Raw genomic sequence first — 15,822 nt, 5'->3', positions numbered from 1 at the left:
TCCTTGAAGCTTGTTCGTTTTTCTACTGGAGCACTCATTTTAGAAATTTGCATTGTAAGGCTTTTTACATATAATGATATTAACATTTTGACCCTTTATTTTGCAATTCCCCTGGTTGTCCTTTGCATTTCAGTTTTCTTCAGGATGTTTTTTCACATTTAAAAGATGTTAATATTAATGTATTAAAATCTATTTGTGCTTTTCTTTTTGACATCTGCCTTTGATTTCAAAGAGTTTCATTTTAAAATATGAAAGGACTTATCCTCTCAAAAATTCTTCTAGATTACATGTATATTCTCTTTAGGCATTGGTAAGGCTATGATAAATCCAACTTTATTATTGTTATTATTGTTGTTTATGGAACAAGTGAGAGTCGTTACATCCATGGCTTATTAGTAGAACCTGCCCTACTCTGAGACTTGGAGAGAGACCTCTGGTGTTTTAACAACTCAAAATGAGTGAAGCTGGAAACCCAGAGCAGGGCTGCCTGTTGACAGAGCCAACTGGGCCTGTGCCCCTGAAACTTGTTCCTTGCTGTGACCAGTGACTGTCTCTATTTGTAACTGCTTTGTCATATTCCTCCATTCATTTCACTAAATGCATGGCACACCTTGCTTCCAGGTGTCCTCTCTTATGAGTGGACTGAATCCTGCAGGTCTTTCCTCCCTTGGGGCATGCATATGCTTCTCACATTTTCCAAAACCAACCTCCTGGCTTCTGACCCTCAGTTATACAACCCTAGAATTGGCTCTTTAATTGGCTGAAGAATACTATCAACCATAATTAATATTTTTGAGGTTTTAAATGAAAATATGCCAGAGACTCCCATAAACACACTTCATGCATAAACTCATTAAATCTCACAACCATTCAATGAAGTGAGTATTGTTAATTATCTCCATTCAACAGCTGAGTAAATGGAGGTTCAGGCTTTCAAGTTACCCAGCTGGTCAGAGAAGGCACTCTCTCTCCAGCTTCTTGCCCTAAACATCTTCACTCCCTCTATACTACACGATAGTCAAGTTCCCCAAATCTTACTTTAGTCTTTCTTTGATGCCATTATTTTTAGACCAGGATGGCTAAAGTACTAAATCCATTCCAAACATTCCATCCTAACCACTACTGGCATTAGCTGAACCTAGCCTACCTTGCCATGGCAACAGAACTAATGACCCATTCCCTTACCTTTGTAGAATAAATGACATATGTATTGAAAAGAGTTCTGTCTTGCAAATTATTTTGACATCCAGTGTAGCACAGTAACTTTTACAAAGTAACCACTTATAATTGTATGACACAAATAACATATACAATAATAAGAATGAAGCACTCTGTGTTCTAAAATTTAGCTCTATCTTTTATTCCTTGGCAGACACGAGAAATAACTTAAACTCTGTGGTTTTAGTATCCTTAAGATTAAGCAGGTATAGTGGATGTACGCGTCAGGAAAAAAGGTCAAAAATCTGAACACCTGACAGCCATAAAAATGTTGTGAATTATACCATATTGGGATTTTTAGTTATAAATTATCATGGAACTGCAATTGCATTGGTACTACTCTAAATCATCATTCTACTTTTTAAAAAATCTTAAATATTTTAGTTAAAAATATATATACTAATGGTTTAATAGAATAGAATGTAGTCATTACTAATAACATTAGCAAATGGAAAAACATGAGATAAATATCAAATAAAAAACTGCAAAATTATAAAATTATATACAGCCATGTACCACATATTGATCTTTTGGTCAATGAAAGACTTCATGTAAGAGAGTATTCCAATAAAATTATAATACTGTATTTTTACTGTACCTTTTCTATATTTAGATATGTTTAGATACACAACTACTTACCATAATGTTACAGTTACCTACAATATTCAGTACACTAACATGCTGTACAAGTTTGTAGCCTAGAAGCAGTAGGCTATACCCTATAGTCTAGGTGTTTGTCTAAGTACCCTGTGACGTTGGCACAATAACGAAATTGCCTAATGATGTCTTTCTCTGAACACATCCTTGTTGTTAAACAACACATACCTGTTTATACTATGAATATGGCTAGTTATTTTACAGCTAAAATATACATATAGGCATAGTTCAAAATGGAAAAAGTAATAATAAAATAATTTTGCTGGGGTAATATATATTTTTTCTCCCTTTTTCTGGATTATCATTAGTTTTGATATGTTACTTTTGCAAGTAAAAGGAAAAAAGAATCACGTTGTTTTCTATTTATTTCCTGTTCTCTACTGTGGCTTACTATATTACCTTGAATAAAAAACATTTTATTCAGTATTCACTGAAAATATAATAACACCATAAACATTCTGTTTGTAGATGCCTGGTTTTGTAACAGACTTAAAGTTATTTGGAAAGAGATACAAATGATTTTTCAGCTATCATCTTCCAATTTAGTAAATTATTATTATAATACAAAATTGGAAACTCTTATGGAAAACAAGAATTATTGTACTTGCCAAGCCTTTCATGTTTTTTGCCTTCATAGAGTTTATTACTAAATTCATTCCATTGAGTAAATATGCCACTAAAAAGATTGAGGCAATTTTAAAATTTGGAATTATTTGAACACTAACCAAGTAACAAAATCTAATATTAGTTATTTTATTTGAATTGAATAAATCAATGAAACCAAGATTAGATGTTTCTAAGTTAAAAGGAGAAAGCATTTTTTCCAGAGGAGATTAATTCTAAAAATAGAACAAAAAGGCTATCATAATATAATTTTTTAAAAATAATTAAGCATTTTGCTAAATTATATTTCTTAGACTCGTTCATATAAAAAATTTTCTTCTTCATTTTGCTTTAGTTGATTTTTAAACATGGCCAACTAGTTTAATCTAGAGTAGAAATAAAGTGCTATTTTTTAAATGTCAAGACAATTTTACAACTTTCTCACTACTAAATGATTTAGCATAGACTTTGTAAAAATGGTAATGTGCAACATGCAGAGTCTGTTAGTGGGAAAAAACCCCACAAAACTCCACTAACTACCATTAATCACAGGAAACAGAAGAACGCTCAAGAATATCTCTCCTTCCCCTCTAATTCTGAGAGCCATCTAGCACTTGTTTGGCAAAATAAGAACAAAATTGTGTCTTACTTGTGTCTCACTATCAACTCATAATCTTTTGAGATACTAAAACAGTGGTGAGCATGATTTAGAACCTCCTCTCTAACAGCACCCCAAGTAGAGAAGGTCAATAATCTTCCCTCCTTTTCCCGTCTTGCCACCAACCTTGAGATGACATTTGTAAATTAAATCCACTATTGCTGGTAAATCATAACATGTGAATTCAATGTCTGAAAATTTCTACTATTAATATAAACTTGAGGGGAAAATACTGTCTTCTTAGCTGAGTATAAAATCAACCTCACTTCTATGCCTTCATTAATTGATGCCATTTTGTCCACTGGAAATAGCTACTCTTGGGAGAATATTTCATTCTTAATCTTGACAGAAATGGTGGGTAATACTTTAGTGGAAGTCCCATTAAACTGGAGGAGCCAGTCCCCTGGGAAGCCTCATAAAATCTGCTAGCTGCCACTATGATGGAGCTGAAGCTTACACGGAACCTGCCTTTGGTGTCACTGTTTTAACTCCTTGGACTTTTTTTTCTTTCATACAGAGGAAAGACAGGTGGAGTGGGAGGGAAGACCCACTTTCTGTATCTTTGTAGATAATAGCTTTCAGGTTTGCCCTTCCAACATAGTACAAAGATGCTAATTTCTTTCAGATTCTAATCTAAAATAATGTCACATAAGCATGTTGAGATAGATGTTTTTGAATATTTATATTATGCTGTCATATAGGTCATTATACATGATTCTCATATTTCTCTAGGATATGTCAAATATATAGCTATCAAATAGAATAGAATCATATTTATTTCTAGAGCCTTCCCATTGATGTAAAACCTGAAAAGATTATTTTTTTTCAAATTTCCAGCCCTCAGTATGAAGCAGATTTGACATTTCAAAGGTAATTTTAAGTGATTATTACTTGCATAGTAAATTCTCAAGATTCTCTATATGCTCACACACTTTGCAATGAGCTGAAATAATTTGAAAAGCAATGCACCTGGCATTTATATCCAAAAGAGGTGTCAAGTTTAACTAAAATATATTTTTAAAAATTTCCCCATTGACTTAAGCTTGATTTTACTGCTATTTTAACTCTCTAGTTAAAGAAAAAACTAAGAAATTCAATTTGTTAGGTTAGGAGAAGCTTTGCTGGGTATAACTAAGGACTCAAGTCTCCCTTTGTTTCAGCTGATTTATTGTCATTTAGAATTGGATTAATTTTGACCTCAGCTCCCAGTCCTCATCACAATCAGAGTTTCTGTCCACATAAGTCTTTCTTTGAATAGGCTTCTGAAAGAAAAACTACTTATTCTACTCAGCTCTAATTAAGAGTTTTCTAGCATATAGGGACAAATAATTGGTTTCAGACTTTTTAACTTAGATACAAGATGAAGGGCAGCAAAACTAATATAAGTGTCCGTTTACTTTGAAGCTGCCATCATTATATTCAGTTTGTAACTCCCATAAAGAACAAATCTATTCACCACTCTTTTCATTCTTTGAGACAGCTTTTAAATATCATGGATAGGAAGGTCCTTAGAAAATTGAACCAGATCTCATGAGCTTTGTTTGAGGCCAAGCTAAGATTACCTCTGTCACTGTTACCTACTTAGAAATACTTGGATTATTAGACGTTTGCAAAACTCTTTGATTGCCTTCTTTCTTTAGCTCTTTTTCTCTCCTGTGCTTACTATGTAGAAGTGCAGAACAACATCAAATTCATGTACCACCCCATAAGTTACTATCTTCTATCATGGGTTGTTTTGTAACAAGTTAAAATAAATAATACTAAATAACGTATTAGTATTGAATATGTGCTAGGCTCTGTTTTAAACACACGTGTGTGCGCACACACACACACACTTATTAAATCATCAGAACAACTTCATTTATTCCTCATTTAACACATAAGGAACCTGAAACACGGAGGGCTAAGTGACTTTCCCAAGGTCAAAAAGCTGGTAAATGGGAGAGAGAACTCACACCCAGCAGCGTGGCTCTCAGAGACCATCCGTATACGCAGTACATTCTGTGCCTCTTCAGCTACTTCTGAGTGTTGAAAATTATGCCAAGCTATTAACACCTTTAAGTGATGTCCTCACGCAAGCAATTGTTGGGCATATTAATAGAGGGATAAGGTTAAAAGGTGACAGTCTCCTTCCCCAGAGCCCTTATCTGGAAACTTTATTGGACGTGGACGTCATGCTGCCAGATTCATGTTTCTTCACTTCCAGATTTCTTTTTGCTTGAAACTCTCATTGTGAGTATTATACGCTCACCTTATACACTATTATTTGATCTCATCTACCCATAGTTAGCTGTTGATGAATAATAATGCTTAGTCTTTGATGAGGGTTAAGGGAAAGCTTTCTCACATACTAAGAAGCTCTATTTTTCCCCCTTTAACTGCCAGCCTTATTCTGGCTTCTCCTTTTACTGTTTGGCAGGCATTTATCATAAATCTTTGTGAATTTTGGTTGAGAAAGTATAATTTATCATTCTGATTCTATTTTAAAGAATAGAGTTACTTCCTTAGTGGCACTGTCACTATCCCCTTTAGTTACAATTACTTCAGTCCACTGCCTCTGATTTGGTGGTGTGTCCCAAACACTTGGCCTTGCTCCTTCTAGAAGTGATTCAACTGCCTCTCCTCCTTTAGTCCCCAATTCCCTCTGTTACTTACGTTGTGCACAATAGTTCAAGCATCAGAAAGTGAAATCGAAGTTACCTTCAGAATGAAGGAATGCATATATAATTTTACATTATTATATGTTATTAATATGATAGTAATATATTAACATATTATATCTAGTATATCATGTATAGTTGGCTGTATAGACACTCCCCCCACACACACAGTTCAGAGAAGGATTTTGTAAGCTTCACTTTGAAGTAACAATTCTCTTGAAAGGTATCCCTGTAATTCAAAGAACAGAAATCCACCCATTATAACATAAATCGAAAGGTAATATTAAGTTATCCCATGATTGTCCTGTTTTGTGAATGAGGCACAGCCTTGTCACAGAGAGGAAATTTAGAAAACCAGATTCTTCTCTCTGTTTCTTGAGGAAAAAACTGGTATTCTTTCTCTCTTTCTCGATATATATATATATATATATATATATATATCTATCTCATCTGCTTATCTCTCTCCCTTACTCCCTGAGTATGTATATCCAAGCCTGAGTTATGTACCAAGTGTCATGTGATGATTCTTAATTCAAAGATCACTTAGTTTCTATACTTAATTCAATACTTTAAAGAAAAAGAATTGGATTGATTTTTCCTGCCCCATGTGTTGTTTCCTCCTGGATCTCATGTCCACCTTTGGTCCGTCTCAGGTCCAGTCAGTTCTAGTTAGTGTCTACTGTGTGTGTGTGTGTGTGTGTGTGCGTGTATAGTACTTTAGAAAAGAGTTTCATACTAAATAACCCAGCTTATCTTTCAGTAATTGTTCAAGACAGAACTTGTGAGTTATAATATTGTTTTAACATTCTTAGATTACGTCCATTGGTGATCGACCCTAAGCAGTCCTCTCAATGAGCATTTGACCATTAAATTAAATCACTATCAGGTGCAATATTGTATTTTAAGTTATATCCATTACAAACTAAATGAATATTATTACATAAGGAATAATCCAAAGAATGTTAGAGTTTCCATTTTATTATAGGAAAGAAATCAAAATAATATGAGGATTAAATGAGGTAAAAAGTGCTTAGCACAATCCATGATATGTAACTGGTGATTTAAAAACACGATAGCTATTATTTTAACAATACTAAATACATGTTCCTGTCCCCAGAAATTTCTTGGAAATTAAGAACTCTTATATCCAGCATACTCCCTACCCATCTCTTTGTGTATCTGAATATCCCCACTTTTCAAAGTTCACCTTAGTCATTGCTTCCTATGTGGAGACTTAGCTGATCAATCAAGGCTCACACACATGAAACTCTATTCACTTTATTTTTCATTAGGTGCCCCCTTTGGATAATACAGAATATTTATATATTGGATAACATATAGTGATTTATAATCTTGCATATTATTGACTGTTATTTTATATTTTGGATGTCTGAGACCTCTCATTCTCTACCTAAATTGTGAACATCCTGAAAAAAAGGTCCAAGACATATAGTCCACAAAACATGCACCATTGCTCTGTATGCTTGGGGCAAGCAGTCCTATGATTCCTTTCAGGAATTTGTAGACAAGTAATGTTAAAAGGAGTTTTTTTTTCAGTGGAATGGGACAGAGAAATATTAGTTGTAATAAAAATTGAATTTAAGATTCAAACTTGCTGAAAACTATTTTCTATGACATAATGTTTATTTTCCTCAGTTATATAGTTACCTTTTAAGGACTACTGAATATTACTGTTCTTTTCCATTTATTAGATTTTAATTTATTTCTTCAACACACACACACACACACACACACACACACAGGAGATTTCTTTTCTAAAATCATCAACTCCTCCAGATTTTTTTGTGGTGAAACACAACTATATATAAATGCTTTAATTTTGCTCATAAAGTTCAATTTTGAAACTTTCCTCTATGTGCTTTGAGCATCTGATGCTTATATGTTGCTAATATGTTCAGTTGTTTTCACATGACAGATGGATGGGGAAAAGTCCAAATAATTGTTTAGTATTGAAATCTTCTAGGCAAAAATGTAGCTGATTTTAGTCAATTATTTCCATTTTTAAAATGCCCATTGTTGATATAGCATGTGTTTCCAAAACTTCCACACTGATAATGAGCATACAGCTTCCTGCCTCTCCTTGGGAGATTCTGAGTCAGCGGCTCTTAGGTGGAAGTTGTAATTTTAACAAGAATTTGTATTTTTAACCATAACTTCTATTCTAGAAGAATTTCATATTTTAAAAAAGTACCTTAGGCAATTCTTAACATCTGGGAAGTTTGGAAAATCATCTGTATGAAGCAGTTAGCCTTCTTGTCTCTTTCCTTCATTCCTAGTTACAAATCTTTGGGGGCATCACCTAGCACAATTTGATTTTATTGGGAACATCTCTTGCAAGTTGGATTCAAAGGCAGCAAAGCAATTAAGAGTTTACTAAGCTTATTTTAATGGCAAAGAAAATCACTCACCGAAATGCTAGCTGGTGAATTTTCTTCGTTGCTTATAAGATATGTCTAACTAGGACAATTTGTTGTCCTCCATCAAATATGTAGGTATCCTGTAGATTTTAATTCCGGGACTATACTGAAAGCACTTTACTCACTTTTGAGTTTTTTGTTATTGTTGTTGTTTCAGTCCTTTCAAAGTGCTCTTCTTTGAAATAATTTGAAATCCGGTTTCCAGCAAAGTGAATAGCTTTGAACTTTAGTAGTATCGTTCACTTCACATGAAAATAAGAAAACGGGGATCATATGTTCCCCAAATCTTTTCATTAAATATTTGCCTTTGATCTTTTTCTGTTTTTCATTTTTGACACCGTATTGTGGTTCAGTCTGTTGTCCACAATCATTACAGGCATTCTTGGGGCAGGAATATATTTGAGCGGCTGAGTGCAGAGTCTATGAAGAAGAGAATGCTCACAGTGGGAAGCCATTTTTCTGAGAAATAAATGTACCACAGAAAATTTAAATTGCTTCCATTTTTTTCACAGTGATATTCTGTTTATAAAACTAAGACATGTTCTCTGTTGTTATTTCTAGGTTTGAATCCCCTCTGTTCTAAGAGCTTTACAATTCTCTTTCCTATTTCTATTTTGAGTAAGAAGTTTGACCAAATGTTTTTTCTGGTACAGCTGCCTGGACCCTGCTGGTTTTGTGCTTCCATCTCATAGTATATCTATTTTTTAAATTGAACTGCATGGAACTAAAAAAGTAATTAATTTTGACTCTTTCATTGAAATAATTAGGAAACTTTGGGGTTATGCTGATTTGACTCCATGTTTAACCTCCCCACTACTATCCTCTTAGCTGGTAATAAGCTGGTAACATTGCCATTGTGTAGGGAGAGTTCTTAAAACAGAGTTGTAACTATAAGCAGTTTTATATTTGCATGGGCAATTTCCTCAGATGTGAAAAAACAATAGTTGAAGATTTTACTTTTTTAAAAACCAAATTAGAGACAGTTCCTTGTAGAATGTAAAATTGTGTGAAATGAATAGTATTGTATACCTTTATTATTAAAAGGTTTATCATTAATGTTTAGACAACGATGCATATAATGAGTGTGTGCTCTCAGTAAAATAACTGGAATGAAAATCATTTTCTTGGGGGGTGCCTGCAATTCTGCTGGTAGAACTTGTGGGCCTCTGTAGTTTTGAAGTCATTCCAAGGTGAGCAATGGATCAGGAATACTCATGTTATCCTTTGTTGTAGTCTATTTGACAGTCCCCACCTAGAACCAGGGACTACGTGGGTTGTCTTTTCAGTGCACGATGGCATGCCATTATGTAATATTCCATCTTCTAAAGCGGGCACACCTCTGGGTGAACTACATGCTGAGACCTGGATTGCCAAAATATTGCTGTATAACATTTTATTTACTATCTTCCATCACTTTTTACAACTTTCTTTTTCATCTTTCATTACGAATTTTGCATGAATTTTTATAACTCTTTCCTCTTTTATAGTATTTTTTCTCTTTCCTTTGTCTCTCATCTAAATGAATAAATCTAATGTATTATGTTCTAAAAATAGAAAGGTGAGAGTACACCAAATTGTAAACATTGTAATATAATACTTGTTTTTTATATGCTTCCTTTCAGTTTTAACATTTCTTTTGTTTCTATTTAATTCTCAAACTATTTAAAGATTACTTCTAAGCTCCCAGTGACTTTTTTCTTTCTCCATATATCCTTATTTTCAGGCAGAGTAGGACAAATATTTATTACTTATGATTTATGATAATTTAAAGAATCAAAAGTTGTAACACCTAAAACAGGAATGAGATGTCCTGAGAACGTACTCCGTATTAGACATATCTATAATAGTATTAAATCTCTTAGGAGTCAATTTTAATACTGACAGTGAGTGAGAACAAAGAAAATGATATCACTTTTTTCATAAAAGATTAGAATCAGATCAAGTGAAATATTTACCTTGTAATTTTGAACTTAAAAATAACAGGTTCAAATTAAAAATTGAAAAATCCACTCTTGATATACAAAAATAAATACCAGGTTTTCAGATTATGAACATACTCTTCTCCTTTTCCTACTTCTTCCCACTACTCTAAAAATAATTCTGCTTGTTAGCATTTTTATAGAAATGGAAGGAGTAGCTGCCATAACACTTAAATCAGTTCCTTTTGGTATTAATTCTCATAAAAGCGTTGATAATGATAGTGTTTGAGACTTACAAAATTATGAAATAAAATTCATTTAAAGTATTTGAAATTTATCTTTTAATATATATTTTCACTTTAAGAGTTTGATATATCCTTCTACCCTTTCTGCTACTGATCAAAACACACACATGTGTGCACACATTGTCTCTCTCTCTCATGAAAAAGAAATCAGAAAAGAAAGAAAACAGGCAATAAAGAAAGGGAAGAAGGAAAGGAAAGAAGGAAGGAAGGAAGTTGATTCTTCTATCTCACAATTCTGGGAAAAAAAGGAAACTAATAGTTAAACACTTACCATAATATAGGAGGAATTGTTCACCCTTTAAAATAATATAGCTTAGCCTCACTTATTCTTGGGGATGCAGGACCTGTACGATGGAGAAAATCGGGCCACTGTCTAATACCCCCAACCTCCAGGACCTATGCCAGCCTTCCGAGGTAATTCTTCTTGAGGAAGTCAGAGTCATTTTCCTTTTACCCATCATCAGTAAGTCAACAATTCCAAGACATCAAGGAGAATAAGTAAGGGGGGATTGATGGCATTGCATTGCCTTCTGGAGGTATATTTCTGGCATATAATATTCTGCAGAACAGTAGAAATAGGCCGAGCCATGGGGATTTAGAGATTTTTTCTAGTTGAAGAATTATAGAGTACCTCAATTTCACTGGGACATAAATACTTTTCCTTCTAGTTAAGAAATCATTGAAAGGCAGAAGAAAATATACCTTCATCCCGCAGAACCATATGAGATAAATTTCTGGCCATTACTGGAAATTGAACTGGAAGCTCTGCATATCAACCCTGCCAAAAAATGGTAGATTCTTTCAGTCCCAGAGGACAACAGGAGTACAAAGATTAATTTATATATCTCTTCCTTCACGTAGAAGACTTTTCTCTTGTTTGTTTATTGTATATATTTATGGTGCACCTTGATGATTTGATATATGTATACATTGTGAAATAATCAGCACATTAATGCTTATTAACATATTCACATAGTTAACTTGTGTGTGTGTGTGTGTGTGTGTGTGTGTGTGCTGAGAACACTTAGGATCTAATTCTTATCAAATTTCAAGTAGACGGTAGAGAACTGTTAATTGTAGACACAATGCTATACATTAAATCTCCAGAACTGATTCATCTTGTGTGACTGAAACTTTATAACCCTTCCTTGGGTCCCCAACGGGACCAATATCTTCCCGTTTCCCTCTCCCCCAAGCCCTGGTAACCACTATTCTACTCTCTTTTCTTACCATACGCAAAAATCAACTTACATGGAGTGAAGACTTAAACGTAAGACCTGAAACAGTAGAACTTCTAGAGGGAAACATAGGGGGAAAATTTCTTGACACTGGTCATGGCAATGATTTTTTGCATATGATACCAAAAGTATAGGCAACAAAAGCAAAAATAAACAAGTGGAACTACATCAAACTAAAAAGCTTCTGCTCAGCAAAGGATACAATAAAGAAAATGAAAATGCAACCTAAAGAAAAGGAGATAATATTTACAAACCATGTATCTGATAAGGGTTTAATATACAAAATATATAAGAAACATATACAACCCAGTCGCAAAACAAACAACAAAACCCAAGTAACCTGAGTAAAAGTGGACAAAGAACCCGAATAGACATTTTCTCAAAGAAGACATTCAGATGACCAACAAGCTGTGTAAATGGCACTAGAACTAGAGAGCGTCTCTTTCCCTGCTCAACTTCCTTTCATTTACAACATTTGATACAAAGTCATCCAAGCAATTTCACATTTTTTTCCACAGGCCATTCTCACTTGTATCTTAATATTTAACCTGCTATTCACTTTCATCCATAAATGTTAAAAACAAAACAAACACTACTATGTTTCTGGGGCTTATAGTCAAGATTCTTTTGTAAGTCATTTTATATTGTCTAATATTTATTAATGCCTTTTGAGGATGATGTATTTAATGTACCCCTTTGAACATATTCCTACTTTCATACATTCCTAAAATCTAAAGAATACATATTCATAAACACCTTCATATTCATTTTGGATCATTGTTTTGTGTAACAGAAATGTTGTAACTTGCTTCATCATTCTTGTCTTTACATAATATCCATGCTTTATATAATCCAATGGTCATATTTTAAAAAGTATTACATGGTATTGTTTTTCTCCTCTTTCTAGACTATTTAGCAAAGCTGAATGAAATGATGTATGTGTATGCCTTTCCAATCACATTATTCTTAGGTCATTGAATATAAAATATGCTATTTCAAATTAAAAGTTTGGTTTATTATATTTCAAACAAGAAGCAGAACAATTAATCAAAGTATGCGTCTAAACTATCAACACAGTTTTGCCATCTTAATGGTAGCTTGTTTATGCCAGCAGTGAAGAAGCCTGAAGAGTGAGTAGTGATGAAATCGTGAAAGGTGTTTTCCACAGCTTGTTGAGAATTGGATATTTTACCTCGCAAGAAGGGGTCCAAAGGCTGAAAGAAGTGGTAGTCATTTGGTGCAAGATCTGCTCAATTCACACATAGGTTGAGATGGTTTCACTTCCACTACAGCTTTCAGCTCATCATTATCCACCTTGGCCTCAGGTCGCCCTTGTGGCTTATTTTCAAGTTAAAATCACCAGAACGGAACATCTCAAACCATCGATGCACTGTGCATTCATTAGCCACATCCTTCCCAAACACTCAGTGATATTTTGATTTGTCTGTGCTGCATTCGTTCCACGACAGAACTCATATTCGAAAGTAACACAAAATTTTGACATATCCATGGCTTCACAAAAATTGCTCTAAAAACATTTTGAAAGATAATCACAAGCCAAACTGTGTGTTTGAGTGACTGAGGATGTAGCTTCGCAATAAAAATAAAACAAGAACTGTCAAAGTGAAATGTCAGAGATATCAACTAACTTAATACTTAAGGAAATCAGACATTTCATGCTTAATAAACTAATATGTCCACTTCTCTACTGTCATTATTAGTATTCATTTGTCAATACTATCTTCCCAACATTCCCTATTTCCAGAAGTTACTGTTTATTGGTTCTTCACGTACTATCTTTTCTTGAAATTATCTTTGCTTGTAAGAATGTGTAATTATCTTGCTCAGAAGACTGAATTCCAGATCTGAGGAGATCCTGAGACGTTTTTTATCATTCTTCAGGCAGTCATTCAACACACTTTCAGGTCTCTAATTCCAGGCATTGTAATAGGTGCCCACTAGCTATCCTCTTGATTGGAATCTTTTTATCTAGACACCACTGCTACTGAGCCTGGAAATAATTATAAGCTCAGAGAATCAGATACCTGTGTAAAAGGTTATTCTTAACTGAGTGAAAACTATGTACAGAGTTTAAAAAACAAAACAATGGGAGAATGAATAATTATTTTTATTGATCCCTGAGGACATTAAGTAGTATTTTACAATTAGTTTGTGGATTGTTTTGGCCCTACATTTTGTATATTTAAAATAATAAGGAAATATTGAGGTTTTAAATGTACCACGGACCAGCCATTCCTCTTCCTATAAAGAAGAATGTAAAATTTCATGATTTATGGTAAATAATGCTGCCTTTTTTCACCCAACTTCCCCTTCATCATAAATAAATGTTGATGCAGTTTGGAGGGAAGGGGAAAATCTGTCACATGAATGTCATGTGCTTCGTCAGACATCAAAAATTAGAGTCTGCTGCCTACGACACTCTCCCACCTCCCTCGGTGAAATAGAAGCATCAATCAATCACATGGATCAGCAATCTGAGGAGCAAAGAGGCTACATTTATTAAGCAAAACCTCCCTATTGGGGCCCGTTTTCCTAATTCTAGTAGCAGAGGGAGTGCATAGCTTATAATATGACAAATTAAAGATTTCAAAGTACTGTATGCTATAATTTCAGCATGACATTTAGCATCTGTTACCTCATATTTTTAAGTGTTCATCTATGTGGGTTGATTTTCCATGAGATTAAAAGACTCATTGGAGCAGAAATAGCCCTTACTGTTTCATCAGCTAATGCCAGTTCATTGAGCTCACTACACCTGGTGACTGTCAATGCTCACCCAAAGTTAGATCTTATCAGACATTTCCAACTGCTTCCACCTCTTTAACCTCCTTTCATAAAAACTGGCTACAGGTTAGCCAAATATTCAGTTTGGCAAAGTGCTTCAGATATATTGTAATTCTGTAATTAAAATGAGTTATCAGTGACCCTTGTAAAATTTAGTTAACTAATATTCTTTACTGTTTTGACTTGAAATTGTATGGGATTGCAAACCTTGTGCTTTTCAATTTAGCCCATAAATGGGGGTCAGAGTCAGATGGAGGTCCACTCAGGAAGGAAGAGAGCACCGAGCAGAGTGAGAAATTAGTAAAACAAACTGAGGGAGATGATTATAAAACTTGTTTTAGTTACCTTTTGTTAAGTAACATCACTCCCAGATTCAGTGCCTCAGAATGACACAAATTTGTAACTCTTCAGAATTCTGCAATTTGGGTCTAAAATGTGTTAAAGATACCAGACCTCAATGTGCTTTGAAACTCTACAGCATCCCTTTGTAAGGAAAATGTTGATATTTAAAAATGAGAAGGCAAAGAGAAGGAATTTAAGAAATATTACAGAGCTGGAAAAATTGAAAGCTAAAGCCAGGCTCTGTCAACAGTTGATCATACTTGAAGAAAAAAGGTAGTCTTTAGTTAAAGTTACTCTTTTGACATTTCTTCCACTGCCATAAATGTACAGAGTAATAGAGCATGTGATAAATTACAGTATTATTACAGAGCCAGACCATGAGAAATGATTTAAACTTTATTAGAGAAGAGGAAATTATTATAATTTTTATTATTTAAGGTAGGCTAACTGTTATAATTAACCCCAAAGTGTTAGTGACATAACATAATAGAATTATATTTCTCACTAATGTAGCAGTTACTGTTGGGTGAATGTAAAGTTGGTGGCCTTCCACAATGTGATTCATGGTGTCAGATGCCTTAAATCTTATGTCTCTACATTACCACAGAACAATGAAATTTTTGACTTCTAGCCAGAGGACAAGAAATCAGAGCATGGTGGAGATACACCAGTTTGTTAGTCATTTCATCTTAGAACTGATACATATCACTTGTGTTTATATTCCATTAGGGAATTAGTTATATGGCCCTATTAGATGAAATGGGGCTGGGAAATATACCCTTGGTTGGACTGGTGGTTTTAGCAACAATTTTATTTTTTTAAAAGGAGAGCACAAATCTTTGGTGGACTACTGGTCATTTCTATTGCAGTGTGATAAAAATCTCTGCTTTGAAAGGAATCCTAAAGGTCATCTAATATAACTACACTTCTGATATCTGAGTTTCTTTTATGAGATTCAATAAAGTGGCCACCTAGTCTG

The 15,822-nt window shown here is 34.0% G+C and overlaps 1 protein-coding gene across 1 annotated transcript in view; it reads left to right on the top strand.

Moving 5' to 3' along the window:
- The window catches only part of MDGA2 (MAM domain containing glycosylphosphatidylinositol anchor 2), a 767,088-nt gene that overhangs the window by 170,786 nt on the left and 580,480 nt on the right, over window positions 1-15,822 (top strand). The gene's annotated exons all lie outside the window — the stretch shown is intronic.

This window comes from Eulemur rufifrons, chromosome 2 (genome assembly GCF_041146395.1).
Source record: "Eulemur rufifrons isolate Redbay chromosome 2, OSU_ERuf_1, whole genome shotgun sequence".
Lineage (NCBI taxonomy): Eukaryota > Metazoa > Chordata > Mammalia > Primates > Lemuridae > Eulemur > Eulemur rufifrons.
Note: the sequence above shows the minus strand (reverse complement) of the source record. Positions and strands in the feature narration are given on the sequence as shown.